The 23,423-nt window shown below is 48.7% G+C and overlaps 1 protein-coding gene across 1 annotated transcript in view; it reads right to left on the bottom strand.

Moving 5' to 3' along the window:
- Positions 1-19,654, bottom strand: part of KCNJ1 (potassium inwardly rectifying channel subfamily J member 1) — a 31,837-nt gene extending 12,183 nt beyond the window's left edge. The window contains exons 1-2 of the mRNA NM_001192207.1: positions 19,445-19,654; positions 6,477-6,637 (exon numbers count right to left, since the gene is read on the bottom strand). The gene's annotated coding sequence lies outside the window, so the exon portion shown is untranslated. The remainder of the gene's footprint in view (positions 1-6,476; positions 6,638-19,444) is intronic.
- Between the last annotated feature and the right edge of the window lie 3,769 nt (positions 19,655-23,423).

Below are 23,423 nucleotides of genomic sequence, written 5' to 3' on the forward strand. Positions count from 1 at the left end.
CCTAAAGGGGCTTGCTTCATCTCTGCCTGGCTCAGAGTTTTGAAGGGAAAGCACACACCCCTGGGGGCTGTGGGTGGGCAGAGCAAGAGAGCCCTAGAGGATGAGAGGAACTCATGGAACTCACAGTCACAGAGTTGGGTCTTCTTGCCTTTTATGCTAAAGATTTTCTAAGTAGTCTATCTTAGTCTATCTTCTCAACTTCAGGGAGTTCTGCACTTTACCCAGAGAAGGCATTGCTTTGCTGGGTATGCGTGGATTGAGTCAGAGTTGAGAGGATAAACTGAGGGGGAAGTGAGGATGCACAGCTCAACATGAATGAAGAGAAGCCCAGTAATGAGAACAGCCTCTGCAAAGTGCGCGATGGCCATTAAGAACTGGGTGGAGGAACTCCTATCGGCATCCCGTGCGAACAGCGCCCTCTAGAGCACAGTTAAAACGCTGCCCTGAAGCAAGACCTCTGGGGCCAGGAAGCCCACAGTGCAGCCTGAATAGTCCATTGGCTTGTTTACTGAGAAGCCTGTATGGACGTGAAGCCACTTGACTCTAAAGAAGTGCAGAAGGTGATTTTAAAGCTTCGTGTGTGACTGGAATTTGCAGTGACCCAAGAGTCGCTGGTTTTGGGATTCCAGTTGGAATCCACCAAGTTGTCTTTGCTGGGTTCCAGACTGGGGGTGAAAGCACAGTAGGGAAGATACCTAGTAACACACAAGGAGATCCAACCAGTCCATCCTAAAGGAGATCAGTCCTGGGTGTCCATTGGAAGGACTGATGCTGAAGCTGAAACTCCAATACAATGGCCACCTGATGCGAAGAACTGACTCATTTGAAAAGACCCTGATGCTGGGAAAGATTGAGGGCAGGAGGAGAAGGGGATGACAGAGGATGAGATGGCTGGATGGCATCACCGACTCAATGGACATGGGCTTGGGTGAACTCCGGGAGTTGGTGATGGACAGGGAGGCCTGGCATGCTGCTCTTCATGGGGTCGCAAAGAGTCGGACACGACTGAGCGACTGAACTGAACTGAACGCACAAGAAGCATGGTCATTGTCTAGAGGGAGGAGGGGTCCCTAGAGAATCCCAGGTGAAATTCCCTTCAGTCTGTCCCAGAACCACAGGGGACAAATGGGGTGAAAAGGTCAGTTCTCAGACCTCCTTCATGCACTCGGGCCACACCTCCTGAGAGTCACTGTCCCAAATGTTGGATTCTAGTCTGGTGAACCTATAGCTGAACATTAACACAAGGATCCAAAGATTTCAGAATCCAGAGGATCCAGAGATTTCTGGTCTCATAGCCTTTTATTCTAATTACTATTCAAAAGAAACTCATTACAATGAAAATATCATTATACAAGTCTAGGTATATAATCCCATGAGTGTGTGCCTGCTCAGTCACGTCCAACTCTTTGGGACCCTATGGTCTGTAGCCCACCAGCCTCCTCTGTCCCCAGGATTCTCCAGGCAAGAATACTAGAGTGAGTTGTCATTTCCTTCTCCAGGGGATCTTCCTGACCCTGGGATCAAACCGGAGTCTCCCGCATTGCAGATGAATTCTTTACCACTGAGCCGCCTGGGAAACCAATATAATCTTTTGCTGAAACCAAAATCAATAGATGGTGTTCTCAAAAGATAGTATGTGAGGGACTTCCCTGGTGGGCCAGTGGTTAAGACTCTGCACTTTCACTGCGGGGGGAAACACAGATTCAATCCCAGGTCAGGGAAGTAAGATCCCGCATGTCCCAAAATGTTTTGAGCAGTCAAAAACAAAGACAGTATGTGAACAGAAATTGCTTCATATAGTAAGTCATGTAACATATGATGTATGCACTAGGATACTATAGATATGTGTTTGTTTTTTTCTTTGAATTAAAAAAAATTTTTTACTGGACTATAGTTGATTTACAATGTTGTGCTAGTTTCGGTTTTACAGCAAAATGAATCAGCTGTAAGTACACATACATCCACGCTTTTCTTTAGATTCTTTTCCCATGTAGCCCATTACAGAGAATATTAGACATTTAAAGGACTCCTTTACTGAATTATTATACATTATATTTATATGATTATATATGTATTTTGTTTTTATAATATATTTTATTATACATGTATGTGTGTTAGTTGCTCAGTTGTGTCTGACTCTGAGATCCCATGGACTGTAGCCCACCAGACTCCTCTGTCCATAATTATACATATCATTATATATGTTATATAAATCATATGTATTAATATATAATATACTAGTCGGACACTGAGTGACTTCATTTTCACTTTTCACTTTCATGCATTGGAGAAGGAAATGGCAACCCACTCCAGTGTTTTTGCCTGGAGAATCTCAGGGATGGAGGAGCCTGGTGGGCTGCCGTCTATGGGGTCGCACAGATTTGGACATGACTGAAGCGACTTAGCAGCAGCGTATGTTATATATATAATAGTTTATAAAGAAAAGAATCATTTTTGCAAATGAAAATATCATCCTCTCACTTATGTGATTTGTACAAGTCCGTGTGTTGTGGGGATGTGTAGTTTGTTTTGTCTGAAAACTAGACACATCTGTGATAAAATGATTTTTAAGTCACCTCTCTCAAGTACCCAACTCAAATGGCACTGGCATTTAATAAAAGAATTTTAATGTTTACCAAGAGTTCTATTTATTATGTATCCAGAGACCCTGTTATTAGTCTGATCCTTCTAGTTCTCTATGGTTTGGGTTGGTATCACATCAATTCAGTCTTTCCAGCCCAGAAAGGAATGGATTCTATGTGGACTAGGGGCCTTGAATATGCTTTACTGAGTGTCTGCATCAAGAAAGTACACTTTGTTTTTGCGAAAACACATAGAACCCCAAACCTCAATGCCTCATAAAATAGTGGAGTAATTCAACTGATGCCTTGAGCTTGGCCCTACGGGACTAGTAGTCATGAAGCGGTACCACAGGTGAAGGGTTTCCTGTGGGTCCAGCCTCACACCAAGAAACACGCAAAGAGAAGGCACAGAACTGAGTTTGGAGGGGGCATCTGGATGCCTTCCAGCCCCATATTCTAGCTTATGTTTCCTGTCACAGCCCTGGGGAGGGGCCTTTCAGGCAGGATGTAAGAGGTGGGTGTGTGGGGTTTGAATTTGGAGTTGGTCAGTCATTCTGTGGCCCTAACACTGGGTACCACCCAGCGTCTCGGTGTGTCAATTTCCTCATCTGAAAAAGGGGCCCATCCATGTCTATTACAGATGAACAGAAAGAGCTCAGACGGCCCTTGAACTTGGAAAGTGATCCAGCCACTAATACCTTCAAGAAGGCGATCTCCAGTTCTGATTTCTCTCTCAAGTTACAGCCAGATGTTGAATGAAAGATCCAACACATCCTTGTCTGTGATGCCTTGAATCCTGGGCTTCTCTGCCCCAGCATCCATGCTGCAGTAGCACTGCGCTTCCCATAAAGGTGCTGAGGAGGGCAAAGCTCTACCATAGGAAGCCGTGGCTCCGCCCGAGGGAGCCTGGAGGGTCAATGATTACCAGCATGGGCTTGGCTTCCGCCAAGCACAGGAGTTGCATTAATGGGGCGGCACGCCTGCATGCCAGCCTCCCACGTCCAAGAACTTTCTGGGAAAGCCCTGGAGGCAGAGGGAAGCAGAGCCAGCAGCGGGGTGCTCTCTGCCCTAGAACCGCCCTTGGGCCCCTGCTGAATTCCTCTCTTTGGGGCTCTTCTTGTCATGGGCAGGGCCCATCCCAGGAGACCCTCCCAGAGTGGGGATGAGGCTGCAGAGACCTCCCATCTGCCTCCTAACAGACTGCCAGGCGACTCTGGCAGCTGTCTTGAGCTGCTCTTGACTAGAGTCTGCCTCCGAAACAAGAAGGTGAATGAGAGAATGAGGAGAGCATCTCCCAGACTCAGAGCCCGGCCAGACCTGCGCCCCAGAAGGTCAGGAGCCCACGCAGCCCTGCTGACGCATGTCCCCCCAGGCTTCTCTTGTTTTTTCACTCACTGGTGTGTATAATGTCCTGCAAAAGGTGAAGTGAAATTCCACCTTACTTCCTCTTATTTGCCCTTCTAGCATAATCAAACCCAATCACAAGAAGCTTTTCCATCTCAGAAATGGTACTTAACCACTCTGAGCTGCAACTTTTCCTAATAAATCAGTGATTATAACACCTATTTGTTGCCCAGGGGATTCACTGGAAAATACACACATCCATACAAAAACCACTCCATGAATGTTGGTAGGGCATTATTCGTCTCAGCCAGAAAGTTAAACTCAAATGTCCATCTACTGGTGAATCAATAAATAAATGAGGTTTGTCCATACAATGAAATATTGAAAAGTGAAAGTGAAAGTCACTCAGTCATATCTCTGTGACCCTATGGACTGTAGCCTGCCAGGTTCTGCTGTCCATGGAATTTTCCTGGCCAGAATACTGGAAGGGGTAGCCGTTCCCTTCTCCAGGGGATCTTCCCAATCCAGGGATCAAACCCAGGTCTCCCACATTACAGATAGGATTTTTACCATATGAGCCATCAGGGAAGCCCCCAATGAAATATTATTCAACCATAAAAAGAGAATGAATTACTGATACATATTACAATGTAGAAAAACCTTGAAAGCATAGTACTAAGTGAAAGAAGTCAGATATAGTATTATTCCCTTTGTACAAATGTCCAGAATAGACAAATCTAGACACAGAGGTAGTTAGATTGGTAGCTCTCAGTAGGGTTGGTGAAGGGAAGTGGTGAGTGACTGCTAATGGGTACCCTGTTCCTTTTTGAGGTGATGAAAAAGTTCTAATATTGTTGGTGGTGATGGTTGCCCAACTTTGTGAATATACCAGAAACCCTTTAGAGGGATGGATTGCATGGTATGGGAATTATTGTATTGTACTGTATGGCTCAGCTTTCCAAGGTGGTAAAGAACCTGCCTGCCAATACAGGAGATGTAAGAGACATCTTACATCTTACATGTGTTTGATCCCTTGGTCAGGAAGATCTCCTGGAGGAGGGCATGGCTACCCACTCCAGTATTCTTGCCTGGAGAATCCCATGGACAGAGGACCCTGGTGGGCTACAGTCCATAGGGTTGCAAAGAGTCAGACACAACTGAAGCGACTGAGCACGCATGCATTCGTATCGTATTGTATTGTATCGTAACATATCCTATCACATCCTATTGTATTATTTCAATAGAATTTGTACAGGAAAAATCCACGTCAAGGACCTCTTGCTCAGCGGGGACTCAGGAAACTGTCCACCATCCACGTCCCGTCTCTCCATTTCTTAATCCTATTCCTCCCTCCTCCAGCACCAGACAAAAGCACCCCCTGGGCCTTTATGGGGTCCTTGGCTGAATTTGGCCCCTTCCTCCTATAGCAAGTGGCCATGGTGATTCTGGAGATACCACACCCAAAATATTTCCTTGGTCACAAGAGCCTGGAGGTACAGAAAGATGCTTCTGCTGATCCTCCCCCTCAACACAGGCTCTGGTGGCAAAAAGAGGGACCGCGCCTCTCCCAGCATGTGTGGGACAAATCCTCGGCCCCTGCCACCCCGGCCAGTGGTGACCACTGGAGCAGCCTAGGTACAGTGAGATACCGCCCCACCGTCCACCCTGACCTGGGCTCCCCGCACCATGCCCCTGACCTGGCAGTTCAGTCTGAAGCCCGTCAGCTCTGTCCACTCTGCCGCACAGCTCAGGGCTGGAAGTCCAGCCAAGGACTTGGCTTGGGAGCCGGGTCTGCTGTCCTCAAAGCATGGAAGGCGCACGGACTCATGCTGTCTGATGGGATGCACGGGGCCTTGAACTTGTCAGGCTGCAAGTGTGGGCCACCCCCGCCCCCACTCCCTGACCCTCTCTCTCACACTCACAGGAACTCAGCTCCATTCCCTCCCGCCCTCTCCTTCACTTGGTACGTTTTTAATCTTCATTGTTTTCTGGAACTTTTTTCCTTGCCCATAGTCCTTGCTCTGTTCCTGGAGTCAGTAACCTGACCTATAAAATTCTTACTTAGATTGACCTCTCTGGAGACGCGGTGACCTCACAGATTAGCCAGAAGCCCATGGGACCATAGAAACCCCTCCTGGCCCCACATTCCCATAGTAGTCCTTCCCTCCGCCCCGCACACACATGAAGGAGGGTGGAGAAGTGGGGCTGAAGCATGGGTGGGGTTCTTGGCTGCTTTCTTGGTGACAGCTATGGAGAGAGCTGCGTGGAATCCAAATTCAGGGGGCCTCTCAAGGAAGAGACAGAAAACTGCCTACTGTGGAGACCTGGCGGTTGGCCCCTTTCTCAGGCCCCAGGTGGGATTTCTCTATATGCTTCCTGAACACGGGCCATTTCTCTCTCTACAGATCGCAATGACCTCTTTGATGACGTACCATCAGGACCAAGCCTGGACCATGATAAATAAACGATGTTTTGAGGACAAAGAAACTAAAGCACAGCCCCTGTCCTGTGATGAATGCTAATTCCTAACCAAAAGGGGGGCCAGTCTACCTGGAGAGCACGGGCAGGTGTCCCCGACTCTCTGAGCTTGAAACACCGGATCTGGAGTCAGACTTGAGTTCTAGCTCTGCGATGCCTGGATGCCTGGATGCCCGTCTGAGCCGACTGCCTGTATTTTTACAGGGCGAATTTCCCAAGGTAATCGATTAAACCTGGAAAAAATCAGAACAGAAAGTCACTAAGAGAAGTTTAGGAGTCATACAGACCCTGGGGCTTACTGTGAGCTATGTTTGCTTCTTCCTTCCTTCCTTTCTCTCTTTCTTTTCTTTTTTTTTCTGTCTTGCTCCTCTGTCTAGCCCTGAATTGCAGAGCCAAAGCCTCTGTTTTCTGGTTTACTCTTCCTGTCCATGACACTGCCAAGAGCTATACCCTTTTTCATCGATGGGTTTTCATGCATCATTTTAGTTCTGGTCTGGTCCCCCTCACTGGGGTTCCCCTGCACTGCCCCCGGGATCAGCCAGAAGGACTGCCACTAGGAATTGCCCAGAGATGGACCAGGGGTTTAGCACTGACCAGAATGCCAGCTCCCCGGCACCTGGCGGGCTGTGGGTCTGTGGGGTCGTGGGGCCCAAGCCGTGAATGCTGAGACTGAGAGCATCACTGCAGAAGGCCAGCAGGTGGGGTTGGCAAAGCAAAGATGGGGATGAACAGGTGTCCCTGTGGTAGTGAAGGTCAGGCTACAAGGTGATGTGGACTTGATTTAAAGCCTACTCCTTCCACTTGTGAACAGGATAAACGGCTTTGCTTCACTGAACCAGAGTGTTCTCCGTGAACGTGGAGTTAAGAACGCCTGTTTCTCAGGCTGAGACGAGACCCAGGGTAAGAGCACCCCATAGCGGATCCAGAACGTGGAAACCTCAATGAGGTCAGCTTCCTTCTGTGCCTGGCAGAAATGAGGAGCCTCCTCGAAGAGACGGCCAGAGATTGACTTGGCATTTGGGGAAAAATTGGAACTCCCAGGTCTGAATTTGAGCAGGCGGCCGGCTCTCCTGCCAGACCCAAGGACGGACTCGGAAGGGCCCCTTGAACTGCAGAGGAGATGCAGGGGCGGGAGGGTGTGCTGCCTGGGGGAGATGCCAGCCGTGGGAAGTGTTCTTCTGCCTCTGCTAGCCCTGTCTTCCCTGGCTCTTCAAGAAGTCTCTCCCCTCAGAATCTCTGGGAGGAGGAGGCAGTGGGCTCTGGGTTGCTTTAAGGGGGCCTGTAAGGAGCATTTTTGTACACAAGAAGCCCAAAGGGAGAAGACTTTGTTTATTTGGCTGCTTGGGAAAAATAACAAAGCTGGGGGGAAAGGACTGAAGATCAAAAAGAAAAACACTACCCATAAAACGATCAGATTAGATTAGACCACGAAGATCTAATTATGCCAGGCCAATTGAATTTCCTCTGAGGTTAGCGTGACCAGCTTTCCAGAAGCAGAGGCAGCTGGGGTGCAGGGCTGTGACTGACGCCTGGCATGTCCTTCTTCCGAACACTCTTAGCAGGGGGTCAGTCCTGTGACCCCCGGGTGGGCATGTGAGTGCATCTCCACTGGGCATCTTGGGCTAAATTCCACTTCCCAAAGAATGTCTCTAGAATCCCCTTTTCTTTCTTAGCACCAGCACAGCTTATTATATGTTTATCTTGTTGAATGTGTGCCTTCCTCAGCTCTGTCAATGGCACAACTATCAAGGAAAACTTCATTCAACCTTGATTCTTCTCTGTCTCTCATCCCCACAGTCAATCCATTGGCAAGTCTTCTCTGCTCTTCCTACAAAATACATTCAGAACCTCCCTGCTCTCTGGGCTCCATCTTCTCCAATCCCACCATACTCCAAACCACCATCACTCTTGCTTTGGCTATAGAAATTGCCTGCTGTCTCTCTCTCTCCTCACTCTGACAACTTTCCCCAGGTAGAGGAGAAAAAGATCAGAGAAGCCAAGTTATCACCCCAAGTTCACAGAGCTGTCCTGGGCTCAGTCATTTCAGTCGTATCTGACTTTTTGCTACCCCATGGACCATAGACTGTCGGGTTCATCTGTCCATGGGGTTCTCCTGGCAAGAATACTGGAGTGGGTTGCCGTGCCCTCCTCCAGGGGATCCTCCCAACCCAGGGATCAAACTCATGTCTTCTGACTCTTCTGCATTGCAGGTGGATTCTTTAACAATGAGCCACAGAGGAAACCAGAGTTCACAGACCTAGAAAGTGTGCATTCAGCTCACTGTAGCTTTCTCTGTTGTGATATGTGTCCACTGACTTAATAATTAGAAGAAACTTATTAAAATGCATCTCTTTCACTGTGACTTTCTGTGGCACAGATGGAAAGCTGGCAGTGTATTCCCTGAAAGGTCTCCATTCCAGCCAGGCAGCACTCCTCTCTAATGTGGTTGGAGGCGCACTGAAGGGTTTGACTTTGCTTTACAGAATGGGGGTGGGAAGGTTGAAACCAACCCAGAGGGAAAAGAATACATGCTTGTTGCATGTCTGCACATGTAAGAGCCTGCGGTGGCGGCTTGGCAGAAACCAGTCCATTCGATCTTCACAGTGACCCCATGAAATAGGTATAATGGTCCCTATTTTATGGGGTGGGGACACTGATGTGTGGAGAGGTTAAACAGCTCAGGTGGGCAGAGCTGAGATGGGAACCCAAGCCTTCCTGGATCCTCCTACCAGAAGTTCCATGAAGATTGAGTGAGTTCTGATCTAAGGTCAGGAAGGAGAGGCAGGAGAGCTTGGGGAGAGACAGACCCTCCGTTTCCCTCTCTCTTTCCTTCCTCGATTGCTCTTCCTTTGCTTATTCCTTCCTTGTTTTCCTTCGGTCAATAAATAATCTACTGAGAGTCTATCACATGCCCGGCTCCAGGCTGGGAGTGGGGATAAAGCATCAACAAGGTTGGTGTTCAGGGAGGTGGAGAGTGCAGGACAGATAACAAAAAGAACTAAATAAACAGGGTCATTATAGATGGAGATAAGGGCTGAGAAAGCTGCGGCAACAAGGGGTGACCTTGACATTAGCAGCGAGTAGAAGGCCACTGAAAGCCCAAGATGGTGGGGGTAGTAGCAATGCCAAGAGGAGAGGGGGCAGGTCCTCCCCAGGCTGGGGGGTGCTGACCTCACCTGCTGGTTCCAGCCCAGGGTTTTGCTCGGACACATTTCAGGCAGAACCAGGAGACCTCGCCTACCTCCACTCCAGGATGGGCACAAACCCAGCTTCAGTCTTCCCATTTGTCAAATGACAATCATAGCACACCTACCTTCCGGGCCATTATAGCAATGAAATGATGTAGTGTTTGGGAGAGTCCACGTGGATGAGTGATGAGCTGTATAAGAGTTAGAATCGTAGTTAAGAGAGGGTTCAGTTAGACACAAGAAGAGCTCTGATGGAAAGGGTGATATGATGTGCATCAGGTTTCCAATGAAGAATCTTCTCCATATGGACCATTGAAAATAAAAGCAATCAAATTAGCAGATGTAAGCTATTGTATATAGACTGGAAAAACAACAAAGCCCTACTGTATAGCATACTATATATAGTATATATACTATATGTTTTATATATATATATATATAGTATTATACTATAATACTATATATATATATATAGTATAATATACTATGGTATACTATATTCAAAATCCCATGACAAACTATAATGGAAAAGAATATTTAAAAAGAAATGTATGTATATATATTTCTTTTTAAATGTTCTTATGTATGTTGTTATTGTTTAGTTGCTAAGTCGTGTCTGACTCTTTGGGACCCCATGGACTGTAGCCTGCCAGGCTCCTCTGTCAGGAAGATTGCCTGAAGAAGGAAATGGCAACTCACTCCAGTAATATTGCCTGGGAAATCCCATGGACAAAGGAGCTTGGCGGGATACAGTCTATGAGGTGCCAAATAGTCAGACACAGCTGAGTAACTGAGCACACACACACACATATATATGTGTGTGTAACTGTATCACTTTGCAGAAATTGACAGACTTTGCAGAAATTAACAAAACATTATAAATCAAGTATATATTTCAATGAAAAATTTTAATAAAATAATGCAGAATTTTTCAAAGAAACAGAAGAATTTTTCAATGTAGACGTGACTTGCAGGAAGAGGCAACATAAAGAAATCAGGAAGTCTCTTTGCTAGTAGTACATCAGGGATTCTAGAAGGTTCTATATGAGCAACAGTGAAGGTATTGCCCATCGGACCACGTGTTACACAGGACCCGTGGAGATGTGCCTGGGCCCCTCCCCACCCCACCTGCCACAGCCCCACTGCCCAGGGTTATCCTCATGAACTCCAGGGTGGGGGACTGGGGAGTGTCCACAGCGCAGAGGCAAGACTAGCATCTTTCTGTGTGTGCTTGCCTTCTCTCCGTCCCCCAACACAGCCGGGCCTGGAAATGGTTCAGCATCTGGACACTAGTCACCAGCAAAATATGCATGGCCTTTACAGTGTCTGCATTTGGAAATTAGCCTGTCTGTGGTCTGGCTGTTGGTGTCCCTGCAGTCCCCTCATCCGCAGGGCTAAGCTGGCAAAGACAGCACCCACTGCACCGTCAGCTCTCGCCCAAGCTCTGTCCAGAGTGAAGCAGGCGGACAAGCAGATTAAAGAGGCCTGCTTCCCAGAACAGCATCCCCAGAGAGCTGAGGAGGGGGACGACGGTCCAGGCAAGGGTGGGGTCTGCAGGGCTGGCACCCTGGGGAGAAGTGCCCCAGAGCCTTTGGAATAGAACAAGAGTAACAGCTAGATGATGCGAAGAGCAGCCTCACTGGAAAAGACCCTGATGCTGAGAAAGATTGAGGGCAGGAGGAGAAGGGGCCGACAGAGGATGAGATGCTGGATGACATCACCGACTCAATGGATATGAGTTTGAGCACACTAACTTCAGGAGGTAGTGAAGGATGGGGAGCCTGGTTGCTGCAGTGCATGAGGTTGCAGAGTAGGACACGACTGAGCAACTGAACAGCAACAGTAAGAAGGCAGTGAGGGGCTGGTGAGGGGATAAAGCATCTCTGGGAGCTCTAGGACAGGAAAGAAGCTTTGAGGTGGCTCATTTATGGGGTAGACCCAGGCTGCTTGAAGAAAAACTTAGCCAGGGGAGATGGTCAGAAGTGGCTGTTCCTCCCTGGTCCAGGCTTAAACTTAGAAGCAGATAGCTGCACCTTCAAAACACCAGAGAGAGTGGGATTGTGGAGGACTCACCTACCTGGTTCAAGAACATGAGATCAAGAGTGAGGGGCTCGTGACTGCCTTCTGCCCCCGAACCCCTCCCCTGAGAGCCAGGTGTGAGTTCCTGTCTGTGTAAAGAAATACTTCCTTCTGAAACCCATCCCTACCACTCAGCACCTGGACACCCAGCTTCTTCCTGATGCCTAACCCACATCCTCAGGCTGAGATTTGAATCTACTGTCACCTAACCTTCAGCAGGTGTGAGAAAACCAGCCCTCTCCATGTTAGAAAGCAATTTTAGCCCACATCTCTCATCGACCTTCTCAAATGACAGCCTGTTTCTCAGCTTCCCTTCACTGTCACTAGACTCAAATCCTTTGGAAGGAATTTGCCCACTCCATGCCGAGTGATGAATCTCTCTGCTCACATCGCTCTGGGCACAAGCCTGGCCTGGGCCCTTTTCCCTCCCCTCCCCACACTCCCACTCACAAGTTCCTTAAAGAAGCATCTTTGTCTGTAAAAATCCAAAACGACAAACAGCTTCAGAGGCCAGAGGAAGGCATGTGCGATAAAAAGGTAAATAAAATCCAAACCTACAACACACTTCTACTTCTCAGCCAGCCCCTTTCCCCAGGAGACTTCATCTTGTCCTTGTCTTGACAGTGGTGAGCGTCCGCACAGCTCTCACTCCCAGTGGTCTAGGACAAAGGAGTGTGAGAACCTAGACTCAAAGGGTTGCTCAGATGGGTGCAGGTAAGCACTCTGAGTTAGAATCTCTCAGAGGTACCCTCTTTTGCTGTTGTTCAGTCACTCAGTCGTGTCTGACTCTTTGCAATCCTGTGGACTGCACCACACCAGGCTTCCCTGTCCTTCACCATCTCCCAGACTTTGCTCAGACTCAGGTCCATTGAATTGCTGATACTATCCAACCATCTCATCCTCTGTCACCCCCTTCTCCTCCTGCAGCATCAGGGTCTTTTCTATGAGTCAGCTCTTCACATCAGATGTCTCTCTACTCCATCAAAAGGGATGGAGCAGTTGGGAGAGTGGATAAGTCTTCTCTCCTTGACCCCCTCACCCCCACCTCACTGGGGCAGCCCAGGAAATAGACTGGGTGGGAGGGGAAAGCCCAGCCCCTTCAGACAGAATGTGCCCCCACTCATGCTTCCCTTGTTCTTTCCTGTCTGAACTCCCAGGAGCCTGAAATTTCTGCAAGGAAGGGACAGGGTGCTCACACTTTGGAAAAGTCGGGCACATGGTGGAATTCCCCAGAGGTCTTCCTAGGTGATCCTCTGACCACTCCTGTGACTTATCTCTGACTGTCTCCACTCCATGCTTGATTCATCAGCTGTCCCACCCTTCCCAGCCAGCCTCTGAATCCCCTGGTCCCTGACTTGGTCGAATGCCTTCCAGCACAAGACTGGGATTACTGTTATCTCTCCCAGCATCTCACCAGTGACTTGGACTCCAAAAGGCCACACCGCACAGAATTCTTTTCCTGTGAGAAGCTAGCAACAGTTCTTCATACTTTCCGAGCTCTGTCAAGCCCCTCAAGGACACGTGGCAGATCTGGACAGAGCCAGAAAGCTCCCAAGAATTTAATCAAGGGCAGCAAAGCATGAGTCTCCCCCGAGGGTAGTCACCTGAGAGAGCGGTGCTGGTTCCAGCTGCAAAGATGGTTTAGCCTGTTGCTTTCAGTGGTGTTGTGTTGCATATTTAAATCTGCCCCTAGGGATACAGTAGCACATTGGTATACCGCCCTGCCCCCCATAGATGAAATTCCCAACCTGACCCAAGAAACACTGATGGTTGTGCAGTTAGAAAAGAGAGAGGGGCCGCAGATGGACATTGGAAAATTCTGAATATATGAAAATTTCTGGTTTGTATTTCAGAGTACTCAAAACGAATGTTCTATTAAAGCCTAAGGGGTGACCTGCCTCTGTGAGTGTTTAGGAGTCTGGGTAACTGCAGCTTAGAGCCTGGGCAGACACACGGCCACCAGAGCAGACCACACACAGGGAGACCAATTTAGGAAAAAAATGACAGGTTACCTTGAGGGAGGAAGTCATCAATCTAAAGCCCTACATGGTAAATTCAGATTTCTGCTTTTCCTGTGGGTTCTAGAAAGTCTTGGACTCTTTTAGGCCTTAGTTTCTTCTTTCCTACCATGAGTGAGCTGGAGCATTTGAACCCTTAGGATGACTCTTTAAAATGTGTATGTGTGTAAGTAAATTACTTTGCTGTACACCTAAAACGAAAAACATTGTAAATCAACTACACACCACTACAAAATTAAAATCTGCCAAAAGAAAAAAATTTTAGCTCCCATGATTTTTTTTTTAATGGGATGGCACTGGTTGGGTTTTATATAACAGCCAAAATCCTTTTAGAGTTTTTGAGAAGGAACTATTCCTTGATAGGATCATCTTTAGATGCTCGTTGGTCTTGAATTTGCCCATTGTCTGCATTATTCTTGGCTTCTTTGTGTTCTTCAGACAGAACCAGGGACTTTTAGGGATGAGGACCTCCCTCCCATTGTCTGCTCATGGATTCTGACAAGGCATCGGCAATGATGGGGAGAATTCTCTGAACATCTTTCATCACAGAGCCAGCAAGGATGGCTTAGGACCCTCCATATGCAGCAGGGAATAGAATTCTCTGAGCCCCATGACCTTGGGTTATGTTTTGTTTCTTGTTAACTTTTCTAGGTCTACCTCCTACATGTCTCCCATGAATTTTTCCTTCATCTTTTTTTTTTTTTGAAGGTATTTGCTTTTGCAATGGCAACCCACTCCAGTACTCTTGCCTGGAAAATCCCATGGATGGCGGAGCCTGATGGGTCCATGGGGTCGCTAAGAGTTGGAGATAACTGAGCGACTTCACTTTCGCTTTTCACTTTCATGCACTGGAGAAGGAAATGGCAACCCACTCCAGTGTTCTTGCCTGGAGAATCCCAGGGACGGGGGAGCCTGGTTGGCTGCCGTCTATGGGGTCTCACGGAGTCGGACACGACTGAAGCAATTTATCAGCAGTAGCAGCAGCTTTTATTCCATTTTTTTTTTCCAGTTCCCACATATGCTCCCTGTTTATTCATGAAGATTATGAACTATTAATACCTGATCAAGCCAAATCACTTTTGCTGTCTGGAGCAGAGCTAGAATTACTCGTGAATCATACATAATCCAGGAGATAGAGTAGACTGGGAAGATCTGATCCTTTTCTCTCTTTTTTTAGATTTTTTTTTTTTTTTCCTGGTACTGACTCTCTTGTGGCTCGCAGGCTTAGTTGTCCCTTGGCATGTTCCCCAACCAGGGATCAAACCCACATCACCTGCACTGGAAGGTAGATCCTTAACTACTGGATCACCCAGGAGGTCCCTGGTTCTTTCTCTTTACTTTTGGCTTTAGACTAAGTCATCACTGCCTGGTACTCTGTCTTCTCAACCTATGTAATTTTAATGACCTTATTGGCCTTGAGATGAAGGTAGATGGAGGGTCCCTTGGAGCTCTTCCTTAACGCCTTTATCAGGCTGAGCATCACCTCCACCTCTGAAAAGGCTGAGCTGATGTGGAGGAAAGTGATGCTGGCAAATAGAGCCATTACAACTGATTAACGTAGTCAACTATCCTCAGTTAACTATTGAACAAACTTTCATTTCTATGCGAAGAAATTCACTCAACTGGGCTTGAACTTGCAACACAAAGTATATTCTGGCACAGTCTTCTTCTCAGGCCTCACAGAAACTAAGCTGAAACACTGTGAGTCCTTGTGGGGACCCCAGGAGTTACTTCATCTCCAGGAAAAGGAGTCCTAGGGGCCCCTGAAGGTGGCTACTCTGACATGAGTGCGTCCACACTTAAAGTCCAGTGTGCTGTTTCCTCCAGGTATTTTGAGCTGTGAGATCTCAGTAGTCCACAGCCTGTCACCCGCCTGTTGAGTGGAAGGGGGAGGGACGTTTGGTGGATCTTGGGGTCAGACGGACTCACTGCCTGTGGGACCAGCCCTGAGCATCTCAGATGCTGTGATAGGATGGGGGTCACACGGACTCAGATGCTGTCCTCTCCCCATCATGGCCAGGAGGGCCCAGAGTGAGTGACCATGCCTGAGATGTCAGTGCCTCCACTGACCCCAGCAAGGGATAATCATCTTATCAGTGTCATTCTGTTCCCTGTAGCCCGTTGGAAAGAAACTCAGGAATTCTGACTTCACTTACCCTCCCTTTCTCTCCATCATTTTGCTGTGCTGTGTGCTTAGTCACTTAGTTGTGTCCAGCTCTTTGAGACCCCATGGACTGGGGCCCACCAGGCACCTCTGCCCATGGGGATCCCCCAAGCAAGAATACTGGAGTAGGTTGCCATGCCCTTCTCCAGAGGATTTTCCCAACCCAGGGATTGAATCCAGGTCTCCCGCATTGCAGGCAGATTCTTTACCATCTGAGCCACCAGGGAAGCCCATGAATACTGGAATAGGTAGCCTATCCCTTCTCTAGGGGATCTTCCTGACCCAGGAATCGACCCGGGGTCTCCTGCATTGCAGGCAGATTCTTTGCCAGCTGAACTACCAGGGAAGCCAATACTTCCCTGCAAAATGGGCCTGAAAATAGACTGACTCATAGGAATAGGGCTTCCCAGGTGGTGCTAGTGGTTAAAAAACCTGACTCCCAAAGCAGGAGACATAAGAGACATGGATTTGATCCCTGGGTCAGCAAGATCCCTTGGAGGAGGGCATGGCAACCCACTCCAGTATTCTTGCCTGGGAAATCCCATGGACAGAGGAGCCTGGCGGGTCACAGTCCATAGGGTCACACAGAGGTGGACATGACTGAAGCGGCTTAGTATACATGCATGCATAGAAAAACCCACATGGAAGACATCTCAGCATCTGCTCAGTGTGAGTGGGGAATGCTTTGCAGCAATTAATGGTGCATAGAGTAATCTTTTTAGAACCTTCACAGAGGCCTCTAATGCTCAGTGATTCTGTTATTATTTCTAATATTGTCTCAGCTGTTTGCTCCACAGTTGGGAGGGACACATTTTCTGCCCTGCCTCCTAAGGGTTGACAGCGGGGCTCAGCAGAGACCTAGAGCAATGCCCTGTCTAGGGCTGGGCACTCGGGGCAAGGAGAAGGAAACACAGGCTCACTTTGCTGAAGACGTGCTTTCTCGGCAGACAGGCAGTTGCTCATTTTGGTGATGGAGGAAAACAAATGACCAGGGATTTCACTTCTGAGGTGGGGGTCCCTGAAAGGCCAGCCCCCTAGCCTACACAGTGCCCACCTCCCATGAGGTCCAAGCCTGTTAACTTATTTCTCTGGGTTCAAGAGGCCATGTGGCTTGAGGGTAAGTATAGAGAAAATGCTTTTTTCTACTCAAAGTTTGCTCATCATTTGGACTTTGGGGAAATTTCCAGAATGAGACCAGCTAACCCTCAGGTTCCCATGTTCAGGGCTATACTTCATCCTCGCAGCCAGCGTGCCCCAAATCTTGTGCATTCTGCCTTTTAGTAATTTCCCAACTGGTTTCCCAGAAATTGTCTTATCCCAGCCCAACTCACCTGGCACTTTGCACACAAAGCAGCTTTTCTAAGTTGTAAATATGACCTTACATGGCTTCCCACTGCCTTCAAGACTGTGCTGCTCTCGTGGGTATCATACACAAGGTCCCTCATCACGGGCGCTCGCCCTGCAGCCTCGTCTTTCTTCTCCCCTCCCTGTCCACCCACTCCAGCCACAGTAGCCCCACATCCCCTGAAGATGTCACATTTTCTCATGCCTCTGTGTTTTTGTAAATACTACCTCGTATTCAGGAATGTCCTTCCTCTCGCCCCCACCAGTCCCATCCTGCCCACCTAGGGAGTTGAGGACTACCCTTCCACACAGGCAGTGATTATATCATGACTACATTGGGCACTTGCCCCACTCAAGTTTAACAGTCTATCTCCATGTACCCAAGCCCTGAACAGTAACTGCCATGAGAACAAGGGCTATTCAATAATACCCAGGACTTCGCAGAGCTCCCAGAACACAATGGGTGCTCATTCTAAGCTTGTTGAAAGGCAAATGAGGAAAAAATACCCGTATGTCTAAGACTAATAGTAATGAAGAGGGCAATAATGAAGAGAAGAAAATAGGATGAGCATCTTGAATTTTAGAACCAAGAGGAGTAGGATTTGGGTCAAACTCAGGCCCTATAAGCAATCCCAGGGAGAACTCAAAGAGGAAAAATTAAGAAGCATTCACGCCATGGAAACCACGGGACAAGTAAGAGGCAAAGCATGTGATCAAAGCTGATTCCTTGGGAAATCACTGAGCTGTGAAAAGGTCCAGGGTAGATTTGTAACCTGGCACAGAAAAAAATGAATTGCTGGGAAAAGGAAAGAAGACATGCATGAGAAATCCTGACTCTCAGCTCTGCAGAGCATTTCTTGGCAATTACAGCATCTTATGTATTAAAAAAAAAAAACACATACAGAAAAAATGCCACCAACAGCATCAAAGCTCAGAGAACCATTTACAAGTCATCCGCCCCCTGTGCTGACCTGCAGATTCAGCCCACACCTGACCTGACTTGAGGTCCTCCTTACTGAGGGATAGGGAAGGGGACAGGAAGCATCTTCGTGCCTTACATATTAAAATAAATTTTCTTTCCTAATGGTTCATTACTTCACAAAGCACCCTTCCCCCGCCCCCCACCGTGTTTGGAAAAACTGAAGCTAACTTAGTGAGAATACATTTTCAAAAAACAGGCCAGAGTAAGGCAAGACAAGCTAAGCCCACGACTGAAGGGCATCAGGCAGTGGACTAAGTTAAGTCCTTGTCAAAAACAGCACGCTTCCCGTCACCGTGCCTGGCTCCATTTGCATGCCCAGCTACAGTAAAAAGCAAACACGTTCTTCCTAAACCTTACCAATTGCTAAAGACAAATATTTTTGGAGCCGCTATGCACAGCATCTGTACAACATGGTTGTTTGGAGAAGGGGACTGCAGATCTGCTTGTTCTCAGGCTCGTAGAAAGCAGAGCACAGGGAACAGGTGTCGTGCACTGTCAGAGCACCCATACGGCTGACGCTGAACAAACCTGGAGGATCCCAGATGACTTAACTTGGAATCAAGCAACATTTCATCAAATGAAGGAAAGGCATTTGGGTGCAGGTAAGCCAAGCGTCTTATTAATACTAACATGTTCCACTCAAACAAGGCTTCAGCCTCTTGCACAGTGGACCTCGCTAGCACCTTTGTGTGCATGCGTGCTAAGGCACTTCAGTCGTGTCCGACTCTTTGCAGTCCTATGGACTGTAACCTGCCAGGCTCTGCTGTCCTTGGGCTTCTCCAGGCAAGAATACTGGAGGGGGTTGCCATGCCCTCCTCCAGGACTAGCACCTTACCCTCTGCCAAAATGACAGCAAAGGCAGAGAGAGGTCTGCCCGGGGGTTGCCATGCCCTCCTCCAGGACTAGCACCTTACCCTCTGCCAAAATGACAGCAAAGGCAGAGAGAGGTCTGCTCTTGCAGGGGCTAACGCTGTCAGGGACACAAGTCCATGCAGGTCTCCACCACCATGAGGAGGCAGTGAAGCTAGGCATGACACTCAGGGCTGTGGAACCACGAAGGGCGGCCAGGACGGAGCTCATGGCTCATCATTCATTTGCAAACAGAAGACCCACAGCATCAAGTGAGGGAGTTAAAATCACACCATTATAATCTGGGAACAGAGAACAGTCCTGTCTAGATCTGAAATGGGGAAATGAAGACTAAATTTCCACCAGAATTAACTTCTTCTTTCCCCAAAAGGGCAATATGGCATTTCTCCGCTTACCTCATGGATTGCCAGCATGAATGCAGAGACAAAAGCTCAGTTCCTTGGTCCCCGAGAGAGCAGCCAGGTCCTTGATGTGAGTGAGTCCTTGCACCTTTGGTCCCAAGAGTTTGGATGGCACGGGTGAAGGGGCCCAGGGCCCTGTTGGTTTTTATGAGTCTGTGGGTCAGCTCAGACCAGCTGCCAACTCATCTGTATGCAATGGCTCTCAAAGAACACAGTTTACTTAGAACCGGATCCAACAAGAGGAGGCGTGGCGGGTAAGTGGGCAGGATACAGCAGAGGTGTTGAGCCGCCAGGGCTAATTATGAGGGATCTGTTTATGGAACTGTACTGGAACCAGTGTGCTGCGGCTGAGTGTCCCAGACAAACACACGCACGAAGGCTAGATGCTGCCGGGTCGGGGAGGAGCCCTTCAAAGCTTCTGCTCCATGACTCCTCTGTGGTCACAGCTCAGGCTGATCTGACTGTCCCTTGGCCATCATCACCCACCGTAGTTTCAGTTCAGTGTAGAACTCTGTAGCCAAAGATTTACAGTAGAGCTGACTGGGAAGGAAGCCCTACAGGACCAACTTTTCACCTGGGGACAAGGTCCTAGCTTCTCTCCCTGGAGTCTAGAGTAGAGAGCGAGGTCATGGAGGTGACAGACTGGGCAAGCACTTGGCATTGAGTGACTGTTCCAGAAATCAGCACACCCCAGGGTCTGCTTTCTTTCCTTCTTCCCATCCCACCCTCGAGGGTCATCTCTGGCTCACACATCTTGTCTTATACTCTCTTATGGGTGTGACACAGGGGTCAGTGTTCCCCCTGCCCTGGTGGTCTTTGTGGGCCTTCACTCACTCCACTGCGGGTCACCACTGGAGAATCAGAAAGCGGTTCCCCTAGTAAACTATCACTCTGCACTCGTGGAGTATTGGGAGGTCAATACAGGCACCCTTCACCCTCTGGTCTCCACTCAACACCTCACAAGACTGTTGTTGTTCAGTCACTCAGTCCTGTCCGATTCCTCTGTCCTCCACAATTCAGCACCAGGGCTCTCATCTTCAATTTCAGAGCAGGAGGCCAAGGAGCCACAGAGTCCCGGGTCAGCATGAGTCACAGAGATGCCTTTCATTCTCCCAATCAGCCTCCAGATAACTGAAAACACGAACACACACCTCTTGCAAAGCTAAACGCTAATTCTCCAGTCAGTGCAGAACCACTCAAAATGAGGAAAACAAAGGGTTCCTTAAGTGCCTCATTCATTTGCAAGTCAGGTCCCTTGCAGGATGGAGCCAGAGCATCTCATTATTTTGGAGAACAGGTAGCTATTTTACCTCCATTCCCCCTCTCCCCTTGCCCCCCATTCAGACCAGCCCCTGGGGACCAGCTGGGAATTAGAAAGAGGGTGTTGCTAGGCAACCTGGAGGGCAGGGCTGCTGACTCTCCCAGTTCCAGGCATCTTGCTCATAATAGGGAAGGTGAATCAGATGGAATATTGCATCTTCCATAGAACCAACATGGATCGTTTTCTCAGTCTCTCCTCCTGCCTTCATGGGGAAGTCCTGCTCCTACTCCCCCATCTGCTGCTTCTTCCACCTCCGTGATCACAGACACAGTCCTCCTTGCCCTGGCAGCCTGGGACAGTGAGCAGAGGGCCTTTCTCCCTGGCTTTACCCAGGTCCCACTTTGCTGGTGCTCACAGGAATTAACTCCTCAAACACAGCCTGGAGCCCCAACCTCCACACCTGAGCTGGGGGACCAGAGCTCATGGAAGGCTTTTCTTTTCCTTTTCTTTAAAGAAATTTGGAGCATTGCGAAGATATTATTCCATTCATGACTAATATTCCAAGGGGAGCAACTTATATAAACAGTAGGTCTTTGGAGGGGCTTCCCATGTGGCTCAGTGGGTAAAAGAATCTGCCTTCAATGCAGGAGACCCAGGTTTGATCCCTGAGTTGGGAAGATCCCCTGGAGGAGGAAATGGCAACCCACTCCAGTATTCTTGCCTGGAGAATCCCACGGACAGAGGAGCCTTGCAGGCTGTAGTCCGTGGGGTCTCAAAGAGTCAGACACGGCTGAGCGACTAAACAACAGCAGCAATAAACCTGCAAGCTGTCTCCCTGCACATAATGGGGAGGGGATTCCCTGTGTCCCAGGCTACTGCCTTCTACAGATGTGGCTGGCGTCCTCTGATTCAGGAAGGGCAGGAAAGGCCATTCCACAACAAGCAAACACATTGTCCCTCAGACCAGCCTCCAGCTCCTGAGTGGGCAGGACAGAGGGACTTCTGCTGGAAGATGTTCTTTCATCTTTGTGCCTCGGTTTTTTTTTTTTTCTTTTAAGAGAACCAGTGTCTGGTGAAAGAGATGGTACAATGTGAACATGTCTGCCCCAGAAGAGAAGTAGGTTATCCCACTGAGGTGACAAAAAAGCAAGAGCACCGTCACACGGGCTTCCCAAGGAATGGTTTTGAGAAGCCCGTGTGCAAGAGATGAAAAGCTTTCCTCCGAAACACTGACTGCCTTTTGAAGAGGGTAGCACCCCCACTGCCCTGTGAAAAATTCCAGGTCAAGGGACATTAAAAAAAAAATAGGGTGGAACAAAGGGAGAATTTTGACAGTTCTGTTTCATTCACTAAAGGCTTGTTGAGGGCCTTTCTGTAGAAGCCACAGCACCAGGCACTTGGCGAATTACAACATGAATAAATCATGGTGCCTGCCCTCAAGAGTTTAAGGCTTTATAGAGGAAAAGACATCACGGGCACAATAAGGCATAAATGCGTGGGAAGCATCATGAATAAATGGAAGAAGAGTTTTACTTTTAGCTGAGGGAGCCTCCAAGAGCTGGTGGTGCTTAGCAGGATGCTATTGGCGGGAGTGGGGTAGGATTATACCAGGTGGTCTTGGAAGGTGGGGAGTGGATGAAGGAGAAGTAGCTTGGAGGCTGGAGAACAAAGGTGAGTTGGGGGCATGTGGGTGGGCATAAGACCAGGGGTCCTTCCAAGATCTGTTGGAAGCCCAGAGGGAAGGGCCCAAAGCACCCCCTCATTCGACGTGGCAGCAACACTGGCCTGAGGTTTCCTAGGATTTCAGTCCAGTGTCCTGGACATTTTGTTCCAGATTCTCAGTTGCTCACACGTGTGGCCATAAAATCAGAAGTCAAGACAAATGAGTTCACACGATCCCAGCCAGTCACCCCTGTGTTTGTTGAATGCCCAGGGGAGGCGGGGAGGGCTGCCCAGGGAGCAGATGCCCCTCAAGCCAGGACTTGGCATGCACTTTCTCCCAGGCTCGCACATTTATGGGGGTCAGCTTCTTGCCTCAGGCACGCAAACCCTGGCTCTGGAAACTGCCGACTTCTGCAGTGATGCAGCACAGGTGCCAGTCCAGCGACCTTGAAGTTGATGGCTTTGTGGCCAAAGTGGCGGACGTGACAATCATTTCATACCATGGGTGACCAGCCCTGCACCTCATTGCTCAAAGATCCACCCACGACGCATGTCCATGGTTGTCAGAACCTGTCGTACCTACAGGACAGACCATGAAGCCCAAACTCTCCCAGCATGTAAAGAACCTGGATTCCACTCACCAACACTGTTTTTCTGTTTTGACTGTGCCATGCAGCCTGTGGGATTTTAATTCCCCCACCAGGGATTGACCCTGGGGTAGAAAATGGCAACCCACTCCTGTATTCTTGCCTGGAGAATCCCACAGACAGAAGAGCCTGGCAGGCTACAGTCCATGGGGTCGCAAAGAGTCGGACATGACTGAGCAACTTAGTATGCACACACCAGGGATTGAACCCAGGCCCTCGGCAGTGAAAGCGCAGAGTCCTAACCACTGGCCAGCCAGAGAAGCCTTCAAAAATATGGATTCCAAAAAGCAGGTGGCACTGGCCTTCCAGCCTAGGTCCCTGCTGTCTCTCAGCCCCACAGCAACTTTGGGTGCCAGGTCATGAGGATTGTATTCAGGAGGACGAAACGGGCCTTAGAATAAGA

Source organism: Bos taurus, chromosome 29 (assembly GCF_002263795.3).
Source record: "Bos taurus isolate L1 Dominette 01449 registration number 42190680 breed Hereford chromosome 29, ARS-UCD2.0, whole genome shotgun sequence".
Classification (NCBI taxonomy): Eukaryota; Metazoa; Chordata; class Mammalia; order Artiodactyla; family Bovidae; genus Bos; species Bos taurus.